At 43.8% G+C, this 12,357-nt stretch overlaps 1 protein-coding gene across 1 annotated transcript in view; it reads left to right on the forward strand.

Annotated features, from left to right (window-relative positions):
- wscd1a (WSC domain containing 1a) overlaps positions 1-12,357 on the forward strand; it is a 98,760-nt gene that overhangs the window by 53,054 nt on the left and 33,349 nt on the right. The window lies entirely within an intron of this gene.

Consider the following 12,357-nt stretch of genomic DNA (forward strand, 5'->3'; position numbering starts at 1 on the left):
AGGAGGCCGAAAAGTCAGACGAGGAAAGTGCGGGTTGCAAAAGCAGCTCCGGTCGGATTGGGAATGGGTTGGCAGAAGGAAACTTCAGTGGTTCAGTTTTTTGAGGCAGATGCTAACTGAGAAAAGAAACCGAAAGAAATTGAAAGAAAGGAAACTGAGCCTCCCAGTTTCTTTAGCGATAGATCCATTCCTCCGCTAAGTTTGATAATGAGCATTTGTAAAGAGAGACTTACCAGGCCAAGAGTCGAAAATCTGCAGAGTCGCATTGAGTGCATAGCTGGGAGAGCAGATTCAAAATGGAGTCACAAGTTCTGGACCTGGCCCTTGAGGCACTGAGTAGTGACAAATGGAAACAGGGTTTTATTCCTTCTCAATTTAAGTTTGAGTTTATTTATTAGTGTCGCAAATAGGCTTACATTGACACTGCAATGAAGTTACTGTGAAAATCCCCTAGTCGCCACACTCCAGCACCCGCTCAGGTACACTGAGGAAGAATTTAGCCTGGCCAATGCACCGAACCAGCACATCTTTCAGACTGTGGGAGGAAACCGGAGCACCCGGAGGAAACCCACGCAGACACGTGGAGAACGTGCAGACTCACGCAGACACGTGGAGAACGTGCAGACTCCGCACATTGACCCAAGCCGGGCATCAAACCTGGGTCCCTGGTGCTGTGAGGCAGCAGTGCCAACCACTGTGCCACCATGCCACCCTGATTTATTTACCTCCAAAGTCCAATTCTATGATGCTGTCTTCTTAACCACTCCTCTCATGCTCCAGGCAGTGTGTGGGGTCTTTTTTAGCTGGGTCAGATCCCACATGCTCATATACGAAACCATATTGTATGGGTACAGGAGGGTGCTGCTGACTGTAGCCAGGATGCCAATTGTCAGAACAATTGTCAGCAGAAAGCCAGAATGGGACAAGACGTACGTTTGAGGTTAGACCTTCATAGGCATTTTTCTAATGCACTCTTGGAACTTAATAACCTGGATCAGTCATGTTTAATTCCAAGTGAACATAAGCCAATCAAAAAGAACTCTGCATTCATTCAGCATTGCAGTCCAGAAGGTATTGTGGCATAGTGGTAGCATCCCTACCTCTGCGGCAGAAGTTCTGGGCTTGCTTCCCATGCCAAGATCTGTTGGCCATGGAAGCGGTCCAACAGGCTGATAGCAGTCTGAGAATCCTTTGATCACCTCCCTGCTATTCCCATTGGAAAAAGTGTGTGTGCGCAAAGATACAATTAAAATAAATTTTTACAGTCATGCGAACAAGCAAAGCTTTAACTTAAAAAAAACTTACACTTAAAAAAATTAAACTTAAAACTTCAAAGTAACTTTAAAAACTTAAAACTTAAACTTAACTTAAAAAAACTTAAAAACTTAAAACTTAAACTTAAAAATGAATTTAGTGCTACGTTAAAAATTCAGTTCAACCTCATTCAGCCAGGTAACTTATTCAAGGGTTGTTACAGTGAGATGAACAACATGGACATGGAATTATTCATCAGCTCTCTCACTGATTGCTTACGGACTGAACATAGAGGGGAGTCTCAATAGTGCACTTTGTCAAACCGTTATAAATGCCTGTCAGCAACCTCTGGATTTCCTCCTTATTTTGTGCATGTGTGGACTCCTGACCTTGCTGCCAGTTTCAGTGGAGTAATGAGGGCCACCTCTGAAAGTTGCACTGTTACACACCACTGTAAAATTCAGGCCTTTGACTAGGATTTTCCAGACCAGCCATGGCGGATGTGGTGAGCCAACCAAATGTCCACTGACTTCGGCGACACTGGTTAATCCTGCCTGCAGGTGGGACTGGAAGATTCTGCCCAAAGTTGTTGCTCTATACCAGAGGCCACATTAAACCTCCCATAGGGAAAGTTTCTGGATAATTTATTCAATTTTCCCTCCAGGAAAGGACTGATGTCCATTCCTCACTCAAAACATTTTCAGAAAGAACTGGATATAGAATCACAGTAGCACAGTGGTTAGCACTGCTGCCTCACAGCACCAGGGATCTGGGTTTGATTCCCGGCTTGGGTCACTGTGCGGAGTCTGCACGTTCTCCCTGTGTCTGCATGAGTTTCCTCCGGGTGCTCCGGTTTCCTCCCTCAGTCCAAAAGACGCACTGATTAGGTGCATTGGCCAGGTTAAATTCTCCCTCGGTGTACCCAGATAGACGCCAGAGTGTGGCGACTAGGGGATTTTCACTGTAACTCCATTGCAGTGTTAATGTAAGCCTACTTGTGACACGAATAAACTTAAACCTCAAACTTATTCTTGAGATATATTCAAATGATAAGAATTTCTGAAACGCCTGGAGCATGAGAGGAGAGGTTAAGAAGGCAGCATCATAGAATTGGTCTTGGGAGATAAATAAATTAAAATGATTCACCATTTTCTGTACTGTGCTATAACCAGCATAAATCTTCTTGGTCTTCGTTGAATCAGAAAATTGGAGGTTTCTGTCTGATGATTTTGTGTACATTGAAATCAGTGGATAGAAAATTCTGAGCAATGTTCTGCTAGGGGCTGCTGGAGCGCAGGTTTGGGAATGCAGCCATGTATCCCCACTTATTTGGACACTGGTCAGCCTCTTTCTTGTTAATTTCTTACACCAGTTTTACCCTTACTCCTCCCGAAGATATCAGCTCCTTCTGGAATATAGCTTTTAATGCCAACTGATCTTTGATATCGCACTCAAGTGACCATATTTCATATATGAGTATTAAATAAATGAGTGTTGGCACAGTATGTGACAGCCAAAATCAATCCTGTCCCAACATTCATTGTAGACCCACATCCAGCAGTGGTTGTTGAATAATGATCAGGAATGAGAGGCCAGATTGATTTCTTTCTCTCTAATTCACAATGGAGAATTGTAGCAGCTTACCAATAACTGAATGGATGGCTGGTAACTAAGAACAAACTTGAGGATTGAACTTGGGGCTTTCCAATCTGATATGTGTGGGCTGGGTACTCTGAAGATGAAGTTCAAAAGGGAGCCTCTGATCTCTTTTTCAAAGAGATTGTCAATATTTTTTTCCCCGTTGTACAGTTCATATTCTCTATCTCTTGACTTCTTAACCAATATTTATTTTCACTTATTTTGACAGTTTCGATTAGGGCCTTTCTTCTCCTTGTTAGCCTCTGTATCTTATTGAATTCAATCTGAATCCCAAGAAGACTTCCTTTCTCAATCTTCAGACTTTTAAAGCCCAACTTGGTTGATTTTTCTATTTTCTTTTATCAATTCAAACATTGGTGGCATGCCCAGTTATAGACCCAACATTTCACTTTCGTTCCCCACCATAAAAAAATCAAGAAGTTTCACTTTTGTGTCAAATATTTGTTCTCCTTTCAAAAATTCTTAGCTTTCTTTCGAGCCGATGACATTCAAAACTTGAATTGTTCCCATATCCAAAGGGACATGCTGGCAGCTCATATGGGTGGCAAGGTGGCACAGTGGTTAGCACTGCTGCCTCACAGCACCAGGGACCTGGGTTCAATTCGGTCCTCGGGTCACTGTCTGTGTGGAGTTTGCACATTCTCCCCGTGTCTGTGTGGGTTTCCTCCGGGTGCGCCGGTTTCCTCCCACAGTCCAAAGATATGTGGGTTAGGTTGATTGGCCATGCTGAATCAACCCTAATGTCAAGGGGATTAGCAGGGTAAATATGAGGGGTTATAGGAATAGGGCCTGGATGGGATTGTGGATCAGTGCAGACTCGATGGGCTGGATGGCCTCCTTCTGCACTGTAGGGATTCTATGAAGGATCTAATTATTTTATTAAAGACACCTCTTTTCATTTTATCGATTTTGCATCACTAAACTTTTGGAAAACCCAAGCCATATCGACTAATCTATCTCCTACTTTCATAGGATTGCAAAGGTTTCTCCCACAGTCCGAAAGACGTGCTGATTAGGTGCATTGGCCATGCTAAATTCTCCCACAGTGTACTCAAACAGGCGCCGGAGTGTGGCAACGAGGGGATTTTCACCGTAACTTCATTGCAACATTAATGTAAACCTATTTGTGACTAATAAATAAACTTCTTTAATGAATATCTTATCTCCCTCCACCTACCTTTCATTTTACAATTTTCAAATTTTTAATGCCATTGCCTCATTTGTTTTGCCTTTGCAAACGCTAATGGCATCCTGCACCTCCGATCCTGATCTTTCACCTTTCTGAGTTTTAAAAGATGTACGGTCGGTTTTAAAGGAGTAGCTTTGAATAATTGCGTTCAATGGGATAACTCTTCACATATCTTCCACTGTGGGAACAGAATGCTTTTTTGAAATTAATGAATGTTTTATACCACATCTTATAACTGAGCAAATGTAGTTAAAGTTAAATGAACTAGTTACACCTGTGCTAGCCATATAGTTTATATTTCTTCTCAGTTTTCTTTCTTCCAAAATTTAGTTGTATGACCTGTCTTCTTAGCCACTCTTTTCATGTTCTAGACATTGTGAGGAATATCTTTAGCTGAGTCAGATGATATTGGTCATGTTTTGAGCATTTGCTTCAGTCGTAAAGGGGCGACCCTTTGATATTGAGCTGGAACTTGCTGTCAGCAGCAACTTCAGGAGAGGAACGGATGCATGTTTGGACCGCTCCATCATTAACTTTGTGATAACAGCCCCTTGTTTTCTGGTTTATCTTTGAAAGGCATTGGCATTCTCCATTTTCATGGTAGGTACAAACTAAACTCATCCACTGAGAGTTAAGTTTTGTCCATTTCTTGCTTCTTTGATGGCAAGAGGACATGTGGTGCAGTGGGTAGCGTCCCTGCCCCTGAGCCAGAAGCTCCGGGTTTGAGTCCCACCCCAGCCCTTGATGGCTAAGGAAAGTGCGTTTGTAATGCAGGCAAACAGGCTTGAGTGCCAACCTGCAAAATCCTTCCATCGCACGCCAATGGCAGGCGGTAAGAGCGGGAGAGACTCCGGGTCAGCCATGCATAATTTGGAGTGGCACCCCTTAAACATTGCAAAGTATTTTGCAAAACATTGCAATCCAGAGCATATTAATTTGGAATGAGTTTTTATGATCTGGATTGCACTGCCTAAAGGGTGGAGGAAGCAAATTCAATAGTAACTTTCAAAAAGGAAGTTGGTAATATATATGTAAAGGAAAGCTTCATGTGATTATGAAAATGGAAATGACAATAGTCACAGGCACAATGGGCCAGTTTGCCTCTTTCCATGTGGCATGCTATTCAGAAAGCTCTCTACTTGACACAGTGGCAGGGAAAAATCACACCAAACCAGAAAACGTTGCTTTAACATATGAGCAGCATGACATTCATCACTTCAGTTATGCAATTAAATAATGTAGGAATGTCATTGTTCATCATGTCTTTGGCTGAAAGACATTATTCACAAAATGACTCATCACTGTGACTTAATGGACCAAATCGTGCTTGAAGAATAACAGCGTGTTAATGACACAAACCCATTATCAATGCGCAAATCGACCAGCAAATCCACGAGATACTCTTTGAGTTGCAGAACTCCAGAGCTAGTTGGTTAATTCACTCCATCTTTTGATTCATACAAATGGCATTTTTTGCCCTTCCTGTTTTTAAGGACTTTCTGAATTTTGATACAAAGTGCCCATTAAACTTACTGCATAAAGTTAGGGCTGGTGATTAAGAGCAGAAATTCCCTTTCAATTTCATGATAACTGTTGAAGCAACGTCAGTCAATATCAACTGGTATATTTTTCATAAAAGGATTTCATAGAATTATAGAATCCTACAGTACAGAAGGAGGCCATTCAGCCCATTGAGTCTGCACCGACCACAATCCCACCCAGGCCCTATCCCCATAACCCCATGCATTTACCCTGGCTAGTCCCCCGACTCTAATGGGGAATTTAGCATGGCCAATCCACCTAACCCGCACATCTTTGGGCTGTGGGAGGAAACCGGAGCACTTTCTATATCTTTTCTCTTAAACAAATATTGATTTCCCTCCCTTTATTTCTCTTACTCTGCCTGATTTCACGGTGAATTCACCCACTCTGACTCATTCAACTTCTCCATCAATCCATTTTCTTCTCCAATGCTTCCATCCCAGTGGATAAAGACGAAGGTTGCAGATTTCCCGAGGCCAATGGAATGCTGTCATCACCTCATGCTTCTGGCAAATTATGGTGCAAATTCATTTTGAGTTTAAAGGGGCAAGAAAATATCTAAAACAAAACACCTCAAGCACCCTTCCAGAAAGAAGTCCTCCACTGTCTGATATGTTCTGTATAATGTAGACTGCAGGGCAAGGGAAAGATAATGCAGGAATGCTAATGAATACCAACTTGGTGTCAGGGTTGGGGGGGGTCGATGATAGGGAAAAGTTATTTCCGATCGTGATTTGATTGTGTAAGAGGTTTTATTTGTTAGCTATGGAATGTTGAGGTTGTGCATCACAAATTAAATAATATAATAAAAGTAAAGTTGCCACAGTTAATAAAATATTGCTAATTAAAAAAAGGGATAAAGGGAACAGGTGGGGAAGTGGATTTGAGACCAGGGAGCGATCAGCCATGATTGGATTGTATGGCGGAGCAGGCTCGAAGTGCTGAATTTGCCTACTTCTGTTCCTAATTCCTATGTTCCTATAGTTCCAGATGATCCATAGGCTGTTTTCCTTCTTTGAGGGGGAGAGCTGACTGGTGGTGATTTAACCTGAGGATCACCACACCTCAGGCAAGGGCAAGGTTGAGAAGGCGGGGCCTTCATGTATAACCTCAGCTGGGTACGGGAATTGAACCCACACTGTTGGCATTGCTCTACGTCGTGAACCAGCCGTCCAGCTGACTGAGCTAAACTGACCCCCAAATAATATACTTTCCATACAATGCAATGATATCTGATTATACCTGATTCCCGACAATATAATTCCCTGTAACTGGTTTTAAACGGTAGAGTCTAATAGACGCCACATTATACGATCTCGCATTCAAACATTATTGCTTCATTTTACTGATCGACGCTCAGTAATTTTGCTGCGTATCTTTTGAAATGGAGGTCAACTTGACCCTTTCCAATTCAGCTCTTATTTTTTATTCAGCTACAATGATAAACTTTGTCCTTGCTATTAAGAGCAATTATAACGTGGTGGCTGACTCAGAATTTCCCAGAGGGAGGGGGCCGGGGTGGGGGATGAGGGCTGGAATATCAGAGATGGGGAAAAAAATGCATGGGGTTAGTAATTACATTATGTAATATCGCGGCAGCAAATATATCACAGCATGACTCACCTATCAATTATCCTAACAACAGAACAAGAATTATACATGGACACCTCCTTCCCCTGCTATTCTGAATACTTAATTTGTTTTAAGGCCTCTTACCTCACATTCACTTGTTTAATTTCTCTGGCAAATTGCCCCAGTGACATGCAGTCATGTTCTCTGTAAAGATGTAATGTCAAATTACAGAGCTTGTTACTTATTGCTGTTGTCGCATGTTATCAACTTATGAGTGACAGTGTTTTATTTCTACACCTTACAGCACATTGAAGGCAGTGCTGTTCTCATAGAATCAGACGTGCTGTGTCTGTAAGGAGAGAAGAGTCTTCAGATACCCTGTTATTTTTTATTCATTCATGGGACATGGGCACTGCTGGCTGGCCAGCATTTATTGCCCATCCCTAGTTGCCCGAGAGCAGTTGAGAGTCAAACACATTGCTGTGGCTCTGGAGTCACATGTAGGCCAAACCAGTAAGACAGCAGATTTCCTTCCCTAAAAAGACATTAAGTGAACCAGATGGGTTTTTCCGACAAAGCAGTATTTTGCTTTTAGTCTCAAATACTTATTTACAGAAAAAAATCTTGCATAAATATAAACGGATAACTTTTCTTTTAGTCATTTGTGGGACATGGGCATCACCGGCTGGCCAGCATTTATTGCCCATCCCTAGTTGCCCAAGAGCAGTTGAGAGTCAACCACATTGCTGTGGCTCTGGAGTCACATGTTGGCCAGAGCAGGTAAGGACAGCAGATTTCCTTCCCTAAAGGACATTAGTGAACCAGATGGGTTTTTATACCAATTGACAATGGTTTCACAGTCATCAGTAGATTCTTAATTCCAGATATTTTCCTTTTATTGAATTCAAATTGCACTAACTGCCACGGTGGGATTTGAACCCAGGTCCCCAGAACATTAGCTGAGTTTCCAGATTAATAGTCCAGCGATAATACCACAAGGCCATTGCCCAATTGTGTACCCAACAGTTGGCAAAGTCTTAAGCAGGGAACAGGTAGAGAGGCCAAGTCAGGGGCACAGTTAACAGACCCAAGAGCAGCAGTCACATGGCCCCAAACACAAAAATTGTCTTTGGTAGGTTGGTGGGGGTTGAAGTTAAGAAAGGAACTTTTTATTATTCCTTGGTGTGAGAGGGTGCCGCTGGCTGAGCCAGCATTTGTTACCAATCCCTAATTGTCCTTGAACTGAGTGACATGCTAGGCCATTTCAGACAAATGTTAATCATTGAATCCAGCAGAAGCAGGCCATTTGGCCCATCGAGTCTGCACTGACTCTCCAACAGAGCATTTCACCCACACTCAAATCCTGTAACCCACACATTTACCCTGTTAATCCCCCTAACCTGGGACACTAAGGGGAAATTTACCATGACCAATCAACCTAACCTGCAAATCTTTGGACTGTGGGAGGAAAACCCACACAGATGCGGGGCAGAACGTGCAAACTCCACACAGACAGTCACCCAAGGCCGGAATTGAACCTGGGTCCCTGGTGCTGCGAGGCAGCAATACTATCAGGCTACCCTATCACGTTGCTGTTGGTCTGGAGCCACTTGCAGGCCAGGCCAGGCCAGGGAAGGGTGGAGATTCCTCCTTCCCAAAAGGACATTAGTGATGGTTTTTTAAACAACAATCGATGAAAAGTTCATGGTCACTATTATTGAGACGAGCTTTCAATTCCAAATATGTATTGAATTTAAATTCGACCAGTCACTCTGGTGGGATTTGAACCCACGTACCCAGAGCATTAACCTGGGTTTCTGGATTGCTAGTCCAGTGACATTACCACTCTGCCACCCGCTTCTCCAATCTGAACAAACCTTTGGGCTTTCTTCCCAGCGGAGACTGTCTAGTGTTTGACAATACAAGCACTGGCCCCAACAACGGTTTATTTTTTCATATAGGGCTCCACCAGTGTATCCAGCAAGCACATGAGGAATTATAGATGAGGCAGGAAGTTGAAACAATTTCTCCTCCTTATTTACGTTGTTGTACTGGGCCTGCACCATTTCCAATTTCAGGCCTTAGCCCTGCCATTGGGAAGTCATAGCAGTCTTGGGATAGCATAGTACAGTGGCACCAGATGCAATGCATCTCCGCCTCTTTCCTCTTAGCTAGGCCTAAGCAGTCTCAGGAAGAGGAAAATCTCTTTTCCTATCACATGCAGTGGTTAGCACTAACAGAGTAGAATGATCTCTCCCAGATTAGCTGCACTCCTATGTTCAACGCTCATTCTGGGTGGCGCGGTGGCACAGTGGTTAGCACTGCTGCCTCACAACGCCAGGGACATGGGTTCAATTCCCAGTTTGGGTCACTGTCTGTGCGGAGTCTGCATGTTCTCCCCGTGCCTGCGTGGGTTTCCTCCGGGTGCTCCGATTTCCTCCCACAGTCTAAACGATGTGTGGGTTAGGTGCATTTGCCATGCTTAAATTCTCCTTCGGTGTACCCAAACAGGTGCCGGAGTGTGTCGACTAGGGGATTTTCACAGTAGCTTCACTGCAGTGTTAATGTAAGCCTACTTGCGATACTAATAAATAAACTTTAAACATGAGAGGCTATGCCTGTGTGCTTATTCCAGTGGCCCAGGTAAACACTACGGGTTCCAAGCAATATTTGCAGATGAATATCTAGCCTCGGAATCCCCCATCAATTTTTCACCATCCAAAGGATTAACCGACGATTGAGCTTGTTGCTGTTTGTGGGACATTGCTGGTACAGAATATCTACACTTCAAAGTGCTTCACTGTGCCAGGTTCTTTGAGATGTGTCAACATGACAAGGCCCCCTGTAAATGCGATTACTTTTGTTGCTGCGGTATAGTGCGAGAGAGTTCAGAAATACACACCGTACCAGATGCCAGTGAACTTTCCAATCATCCTCAGTACACAGGGTTGGCAACCTTCCACTATTGTCTGAGTCTCCAGAAATTAAAAATTGATTTCCTAGACGCTGCTGTGGGTGGGAAAAAAAATCATAAGAGCCTGAAAGAAATTGTGTGGGTTTTTTCATCTGCTTTTAAGACAATTGTTTATGAGTTGGAGTATTGGTAATAGAGAAGAAAGGCTGCTTGCCTGGGTGGGTGGTTGCTGGTGGCATGTCTAGTGCTTCCAACTCAATGGTATGTGCTGCATATTAGATCAAACAGAAAAAGCCTAAACTACTGATAATTTAACATTAAATAGTACACTGACTGAGGTAAAGGCCAGAATTATCCGGTCTCCTATGCCCCGCCACTACAGCCGGCAAGAATGGAGAATTTGGCGCTCAGCCAAATCTTCATTCACAGCAGCGGGACTGGAGAATCGTGGGCGAGGTCGGAGAATTCCGATCAAAGGAAAAAAATATATCTGAAGAAGTCATACAGACTCGAAGCGTTAACTCTGTTTCATTCTCCACAGATGTTGCCAGGCCTGCTGAGTTTTTCCAGCATTTTCAGGTTTTTTTCCAGCTTTCCAGCTTCTGTAGCATTTTGCTTTTATTTTGGTGAAAAGAAACGCAGCTTGTTTTTCAATGAAATAGAATTGCGCATCTTATTTTTAAAATATTCATTCACAGGAAGTGGGCATCGCTGGCTAAGGGGGAAGGGGGCAGGGTTTAGCGATGATAATGCCATTGAATGTCAGGGGGAGCGGGTTAGATGTACGGGTTAGGTGGATTGGCCATGCTGAATTGACCCTGGTGTCAGGGGGATTAGCAGAGTAAATGTGTGGGGTTACGGGGATAGGGCGTGGGTGGGATTGCAGTCGGTATAGACTCAATGGGCCGAATGGCCTCCTTCTGTACTGTAGGGATTCTATGATTCTGTGATTCTGGATCCTCCCCTGTTGGAGCTGATCGTTGCCTGGGCCTTTTGTGGTTTGAATGTAACTTGCTACTTATCGGCCCAAACCTGAATGTTGTCCAGATCTTGCTGCATTTGGACATGGGCTGTTTCAGTACCTGTTGTACTATGTACTGTACCGCACTGAGCATTACACGTAGGTCATTCCATACGCTTTAAAAAGTAATCCCAGCAGATGAATTCAGGCACCAGAATCGGCACAGGTATTTTGTTTTGAAAGAGGATTGTGTTGTTTGACTCAGTTACAACAATCAGAACTTGAATTCATATGGCAGCTTTACTGTAAAACCTACTCCAATCTGCCTCTCAGAAGTGTATGTAAAAAATGGGCGCCAAACAAGGAGATTTAGGAGGAGTAACCAAAAGCTGGGTCACATGAAATGGTTTCCTTCACCCTCATGTGGAATTCCTGCCTCAGAGAGCTACTGGCCAATCATGTCACTGAGCGCTACTGCTGGGACAGCGAGCAGGCCCCTAAAGTCAAAGTTGCCACAGCCCACAGGACACAAGGAAATCCGAGGCCTTGCGATGACATGGGGAGTGGACACCCAGAGGAGGAGTGGGCGAGGGGGGAAGGTTGAGGGGAGGGGATGGTGATTTGAAGAGCATGAGGGAGGGAGCGCCTAAGGGACCCACATCTTCAGGGTTAAATTCCACCCCCGGCAACACCACCAAAATTCCACCAGTGCCCTGCCCGAGGCCTGATCAGGATAATCTGCTGGGCTTCCCCCCACCATTCCTGAACATCACCTCACCTGTTGGCCATTGATTATCCACGTAACGGCTTCAACTGGAGTGAGGCTGTGTGGGCCATTCTAGGGCTTGCCTACCCCTGTAAAATTGCAGACAGATCGGGGGTGGAGGGGGCAATATGGGAGGATGGAGGGAAGGCCTCCTGAGGAAATTCACAGGCCTCTCACCTGTAAACCTGTCAGCGGGACCCATAAAATTCCTTCCATAATTTCCAGAAAACACTACCATTGCATTTTGTTCTATAATTTAATTTCCATTTAATCAAAATGTGATTTGTGGGATCATCAACAGCAACGAACATTATTTGAGAACTCCCTTCCTGAACAAATAACCAACTGTAAGTATTCTGTTATTGCAGCACTGGCAGGTTGTTCTGCAGCTCACAGTTCCACTCATATATTTTCATTGATTTCTGACACTGTGCGTTGTCCTCCATTGTGTCAACAATCAAGCCCACCTTTATTGCCCTCTTAAACTTGTCAGGAAATTT

Source organism: Mustelus asterias, chromosome 12 (genome assembly GCF_964213995.1).
Source record: "Mustelus asterias chromosome 12, sMusAst1.hap1.1, whole genome shotgun sequence".
In the NCBI taxonomy this organism is placed as follows: Eukaryota; Metazoa; Chordata; class Chondrichthyes; order Carcharhiniformes; family Triakidae; genus Mustelus; species Mustelus asterias.